This window comes from Dromiciops gliroides, chromosome 4, assembly GCF_019393635.1.
Source record: "Dromiciops gliroides isolate mDroGli1 chromosome 4, mDroGli1.pri, whole genome shotgun sequence".
Lineage (NCBI taxonomy): Eukaryota > Metazoa > Chordata > Mammalia > Microbiotheria > Microbiotheriidae > Dromiciops > Dromiciops gliroides.
In genome coordinates, this window is record NC_057864.1 from 239853857 (window position 1) to 239860920 (window position 7064).

The following is a 7064-nucleotide window of genomic DNA, read 5'->3' on the forward strand; positions in this document are numbered from 1 at the left end:
GTTGGTGGGCATGCTTTCATTTTCCAATTCTTTGCCACCACAAAAAGAACTGCTATAAATATCTTTGTACAGCTAGCTCCTTTTCTTCTTTTTTTCCCTTTGGAAATACTAGTAGTAGTATTGCTTAGTCAAAGGGAATGCACAGTTTAATAGCTTTGTGGGCACAGTTCCAAATTATTCTCCAAAGTGGTTGGATCAGTTCACAACTCCAGTAACAGTGCATTAGTGTCCCAATTTTTCCACATCACCTCCAGTAACCTGTCATTTTCCTTTTTTGTCATGCTAACCAATCTGAGTTGTTTTAATTCATACTTCTCTAATCAATAGTGATTTAGACCATTTTTATAAGACTATTTATAGCTTTGCTTTATTCTTCTGAAAATTGCATGCTCATATCCTCAGGCCATTTATCAATTGAGATAATTGATATATTTGAGAAATGAGTCCTTTATCATAGAAATTTGCTGTAAAATATTTCCCCTCAGTTTCCTCCTTTCCTTCTAATTTTAGCTGCCTTATTTGTGCCTTTAAGGATTTGGATGTTCTGTCATTTGGTGCATTTATGTGTAGCATTGATATTACTTCATTGTTGTTTAGGGTACCATCTAGCAAAATGCAGTCTCCCTGATTATCTTTTTGTTTGTTTGTTTGTTTGTTTGTTTGAGGGGCAATGAGGGTTAAGTGACTTGCCCAGGGTCACAGCTAGTAAGTGTCAAGTGTTTGAAGCCGTATTTGAACTCAGGTCCTCCTGAATCCAGGGCTGGTGCTTTATCCTCTGTATCACCTAGCTGCCTTTCCCTGATTATCTTTTAATTAGGTACATTTTTGCTTTGTCTGAGATCATGATTGCTTACCCCGCCCCCCTTTTTTTACTTTAGTTGCAGCATAATGGATTCTGCTTTAGTTCCTTATTTTAACTGTGTGTGTGTGTCTTTCTCTGTTTCAAGCATGTTCTTATAAACAACATATTGTTAGATTAGGGTTTCTAATCCATTCTGCTATCTACTTCTGTTTTATGAATGAGTTCATCCCATTGACATTCACAATTATGATTATTAACCATGGATTTCCCTCCATCCCATTTTCTTCTGTTCATCCTTTTCTCTCTCTCTCTCTCTCTCTCTCTCTCTCTCTCTTTTAATCTTTTGTGAGGAAGAGCAGTGTTTTTTTTTGGGGGGGGGGACAGGGCAATGAGGGTTAAGTGACTTACCCAGGGTCACACAGTTAGTAATTGTCAAGTGTCTGAGACTGGATTTGAACTCAGGTCCTCCTGAATCCAGGGCTGGTGTTTTATCCACTGTACCACCTAGTTATCCCCCTTCTCTCTCTCTCTTTTACTGCGTCATTCCTCAGAAGTCTGTTTTGCTTCTGACCACTGTCTCCTTTAATCGGTCTTCCCTTATATTACCTCCTCTTTCTCTTAACCCCTTCCCCTCCTACTTTCCTGTTTTGTAAGACAGATTTTTATACTTAATTGAGTGAGTGTGTGTGCATGTGTATGTATGTATATTCTTCCATCTTTGAATCGATTCTGATGAGAGTGAGGTTCATGCATTGCCCCCCATTTCCTCTTCCACTGTAGAAGCTCTTTCTTGCATGGCTCTTTATAAGATACCTTTTTTCCATTCTTTTTCTCTCCTATTTCATTCCTCTTTCTCACTCATCCTTTTTTTTTAGATCATCCTAAGATTATTGACTCATTCCTATGCTTTCTGTCTATGTAGACCTAACTGCCCAAATAATGATAAAGTTCTTAGTAATTGCAAATATCATCTTCCCATGTAGGAATATAAGTAGTTTAACCTTATTGAATCCCTTGTGATTTTTCTTTCCTCTTTACCTTTTATGTTTCTCTTGAGTTTTCTGTTTGAAAGTAAAATTTTCTATCCAGCTCTGGTCTTTTCATCAGGAATACCCTAAAGTTTCGTTGAATATCTATTTTTTCCAAGGAAGGATTCTACTCAGTTTTGCTAGGTAGATTATTCTTGGTTGTTATCCTCACTCCTTTGACCTCCAGAATATATTTCAAACCTTCTGCTCCTTGAATATGGTAGCTACTAAATCTTGTGTTATCCTTACTTTGACTGTATGGTATTTGAATGGTTTCTTTTTGGTTACTTGACCTGGGAAATGTGGAATTTGGTTATAATATTCCTGGGAATTTTCATTTTTGGGTATTTTTCAAGAAGTGGTTGGGGGATTCTTTAAATTTCTATTTTACCTTCTGTTTCTGGGATGTTGGGTATAGTTTTTCTTGAAAGATGATAGGTAGGGTCTTTTAAAAAATTACAGCTTTCAAGTAGTCTAATACTTCTTAAATTATACATCTTGGATCTGTTTTCCAGTTCAGTTGTTTTTCCAATGAGATAGTTCACATTTTCTCCTATTTTTTTTCACTCTTTAGACTTTGTTTTATTACTTCTTGATGTTTCATGGAGCCATTAGCTTCCACTTGTCCAATTCTAATTTATTTTAATTTTTTAAGTGAGGCAATTGGGGTTAAGTGACTTGCCTAGGGTCACACAGCTAGTAAGTGTTAAGTGTCTGAGGCCGGATTTGAACTCAGGTACTCCTGACTCCAGGGCCAGTGCTCTATCCACTGTGCCACCTAGCTGCTCCCCAATTCTAATTTTTAAGGAATTATTTTCTTCAGTGGGTGATTGTACCACCTTTTCCATTTGGCCTATGTGGCTTTTTAGGAGTTATTTTTATCAGTGAAGTTTTGTCACTCTTTTACCATTTGGCCACTTCTGTTTTTTAAGGTGTTATTTTCTTCAGTATTCTCTCTCTCTCTCTCTGTTACCAAATTTGTTAATTATCTTTTCACAATAATCTTGCTCTCATTTATTTTCCCAATTTCCCTCTACCCTTCTTATTTGATTAAAATAATTCTTTTTGCTTTTCCATGAATTCTTGTTGGGCTTATGTTTCACTGACATTTAATTTTTTTCTTTGAGGCTTTGATTATAGCTATTTTGACCTAATTGCCTTCTTCTGAGTTTGTGTCTTGATCTTCCCTGTCACATAGTGGTTTTTTATGTTTAGGTTCTTTGTTTATTGTTTGTTATTTTTCCAACTTTATTTCTTACTTTGAACTTTGTGTTAAAATTGGGCTCTAGCAGGGCAGCTAGGTGGTGCAGTGGATAGAGCACTGGCCTTGGATTCAGAAGGACCTGAGTTCAAATCCAGCCTCAGACACTTGACACTTAACTAGCTGTGTGACCCTGGGCAAGTCACTTAACCCTCATTGCCCTGCAAACAAAACAAAACAAAACAAAAGAAATAAAATTGGGCTCTGTTCCTGGGGTGGGAAAAGGGTAAGGATACAACGTTCCAAGTTTCAGGCTTTTTCACACTGCTGTTTTCAGAGGTAGAACCAGGAGTTTGGAAGTTTTCAGTGCTTCCATGTGATACATGGAGAGGTATAGTCACTGTTCTCCTGGTTTGCTCTCTGATCTTTACACAGGAAGGGCCTTGATCTATTGTGACTCCTCTCTGCCCTGGAACTGAGATCTAGAAGTGTATATAAGCAATGGAGTTGCCAGTGCCCAGTTCTGCATCCTGTACTAGCAGAGGGGTTCCCTATAATTTCCTTCTGACCAGTTGCCCAATCTGCTTACCATCTCTGGCTTGAGAGCTTCTGATGTTGCTGCCTCCAAAGTCCACTAGTGGTGTTGCTGCTATGTGGATTCTGGGCCAGCTCCCACCCCAATGTTACAGTCCTCTTCTTCCAACTTCCTAAGTTGTCTTTGGCTGGAAAAAATGTGTCACTCTGATCTTTTGTTGGTTCTGTTGTTCTAGAATTTGATTTGACACATTATTTTAGAACTGTTGGAAGGGAAATGTTGGGAAATCTCAACTGTAATGCTTCCACTATTCTGCTATCTTGGTTTCCTCATTTGTTTGTTTGTTTGTTTGGTTTTTTTAGTGAGGCAATTGCAGTTAAGTGACTTGCCCAGGGTCACACAGCTAGTAAGTGTTAAGTGTCTGAGGCTGGATTTGAACTCAGGTACTCCTGACTCCAGGGCTGGTGCTCTATCCACTGTGCCACCTAGCTGCCCCCCTCATTTGGTTTTTAAACTTAAATTCCTTCTTTAACTCTTGTTTTAATTCTCCTAGAAATTTCTGTTGTATTTGTGTCTAAGCTGTATTTATTTTTGAGGTTTTGCTTATGTATTTTTCTTTTTCCTTAATATTTTGTTTTTCCCCTATTACATGTAAAATAATTTTTAATATTGAATCTTAAAATTTTTGAGTTCCAAATTCTCTTCTTTCCTCTCTTCTCTCCTTATTGAGAAGGCAAGAAATTTGATATGGCCTATACTTGTGCAGTCATACAAAACATATTTCCATATTCATCATGTGAAAAAAAACACAGACCAAAAAAAAACCCTAAGAAAAATAAATTTTTAAAAAAGTATGCTTCATTCTGCATTCAGGCTCCACCAGTTCTTTCTCTGGAGATAGATAGCATTTTTCATCAGAAGTCCTTTGGAACTGTCCTCGATCATTGTATTGCTGAGAATAGATTCAGCATTGATCATTGTATAATATTGTTGTTACTATGTACAATGTTCTCCTGGTTCTGCTCATTTCACTTTGCATCAGTTCATGTATGTTTTCTCAGGTTTTTCTTTGAGCATTATTTCTTATAGCACAATAGCATTCCATCACAATCATATACTACAACTTGTTCAGTCATTCCCCAATTGATAGGCATCTCCTCAATTTCCAATTTTTTTGCTACCACTAAAAGAGCTGCTATAAATATTTCTGTACATATAGGTCCCTTTTTAAAAATCTCTTTGGAATGCAGACCTAGTAGGGGTATTTCTTGATCAAGGGGTATACATTCTTTTATAGCCCTTTGGGTATAGTTCCAAATTGCTTTCCAGAATGGTTGGATTAGTTTAAAACTCTACTGTGTGTCATAAGTTTTCTATACCCCCTCCAACATTTGTCATTTTTTGGGTCATATTAGGCAGTCATATAGGTGTGGGGTGGTACCTCAGAGATGTTTTAGTGTTCAGTCCTCTAATAAATAGTGATTTAGAGCATTTTTTCATATGAGTATAGATAGCTTTTATTACTTCATCTAAAACTGCTTTTTCATATCCTTTGGCCATGTATCAATTGGGGAGTCTTATTTTTATAAATCTGACTCATGTATATATTTGAGAAATGAAGCCTTTATCAGAGAAATTTGCTGTAATTTTTTGTTATAATTATCATTTTCCTCCATCCTATTTCCCCTTGTTTCTACTATTCTCTCTCCTTTCACCTTGTCCATTCTCAAAAGTATTTTGTTTCTGACTACCACCTCCCCCAATCTACCCTCCCTTCTAGTATTCCCAACCCCCCCTCACCCATTCCCTCCCCCTACTACTTTCCTGTAGAATATGATAGATGTCTATTTTTAAATTTTTATTTATTTCTTTTGGTGAGGCAATTGGGGTTAAGTGACTTGCCCAGGGTCGCACAGCTAGTAAGTGTCAAGTGTCTGAGGCAGATTTGAACTCAGGTACTTCTGAATCCAGGGCTGGTGTTCTATCCACTGCACCACCTAGCTGCCCCGATAGATTTCTATATCTAACTGAGTGTGTATGTTATTCCCTCTTTGATCCAATTCTGATGAGAGTAAGGTTCAAGTGCTTCACCCCCATGCACTTCCTTTATATTTCTATCCCCTGTAAAAGCACCTTTTTATGTGAGATAATTTACCCTTTTCAACCTCTCCCTTTTCCCTTCTCTCAGTGCTTTCCTCTTTCTCACCTCTTAATTTTATTTTTACTGATATCATCCCATCATAGTCAATTCACAACTGTGTCCTCCATCTATGTATACTTCCTCTTATAGTGAAAAAGTCCTTAGGAGTTACAAGTATCATTTCCCCATTTAGGAATATAAACAGTTTAACCTTATTTAATCACTTATGATTTCTCTTTCCTGTTTACCTTTTTATCCTCCTCTTGAGTTTTATATTTGAAAGTCAAATTTTCAGTGGTTCCCACCTGGTAGAGTCAGTTTCCAACTGGAGAGTGGTGTGCCCACCCTGCACTGGGGCAGCTCTAGTGTCAGCCATGGCTAAAGACATCTTGGGTGATGCAGACCTGCACTTCAATGAGCTGAATAAGCTTTGAGTGTTGGACCCTGAGGTGACTCAGCAGACCATAGAACTGTAACGATTGGAAGGTCTTTGAGGGCAAGACCATGCATCTTTTCTTTGGCATCAGGAAGTGACATTTGCTTGTGGGAGGAAGAAGGGGGAGCCTGGCGCTCTGACTCAGGTTCTTTCCTGAGGACTCTGGTGGAGAAGGGAGCTAGAAATGTGCTCTCCATTTAATAGATAGATGAATCTAGGCCTTTTCCTCTCTCTTTACCAAATTCTTATTCTCCTTAATAAATGCTTAAAAGCCTAACGCTTGCTAAAGCTTATAATTTATTGGCGACCACTCATTAGATATTTTAGACAGACTAGCTAGAATTTTAGCCTTAACAGAACTCAAGGAGGAATGCAAAGACTTTGTGGACAAAATTGGCCAATTTCAGAAAATAATAGGTGGTTTAATTGAGCCTGTTGACCAACTTGCAAAAGAAGCTGAAAATGAGAAGATGAAGGCAATTGGAGCTCACAATTTGCTTAAATCCATAGGAAAACAAAGGGAGGCCCAACAACAGCAGCTCCAAGTTCTACTCTCTAAACCATCCTCTTCACAATCTTATCTTCTTTATGCATAGTGAGACAACTAGTTTTTGCATTTGCTAGAAAACAGTATAAAAGTAATATGTGTGTATGTGCGTGTGCGTGTGTGAGCATGTAATAAAGGCAGAAACATTTCCCAACGTCATCTGCACACAAATCAAGTAAGATCTTGGGATAGTAGATTTCATTGCCTTAACCTCTATACAACTCCTGTAGCAATTTTTTGACTAACACCTCTGAAATAGATTTTTGGAACAGAAGATTCCAATGAGAGATATAACAAAGGGTTAAAAGGAATTTAATCTTAAATCAGAATGTCATATGGGACCACAGACTTGTAATCAACACCAGGTATCAGTTA

The 7064-nt window shown here is 37.7% G+C and overlaps 1 pseudogene; it reads left to right on the forward strand.

Annotated features, from left to right (window-relative positions):
- The first annotated feature begins 6080 nt into the window (after positions 1-6080).
- On the forward strand, positions 6081-6738 carry LOC122754933 (annotated as a pseudogene).
- The last annotated feature ends 326 nt before the right edge of the window (positions 6739-7064 follow it).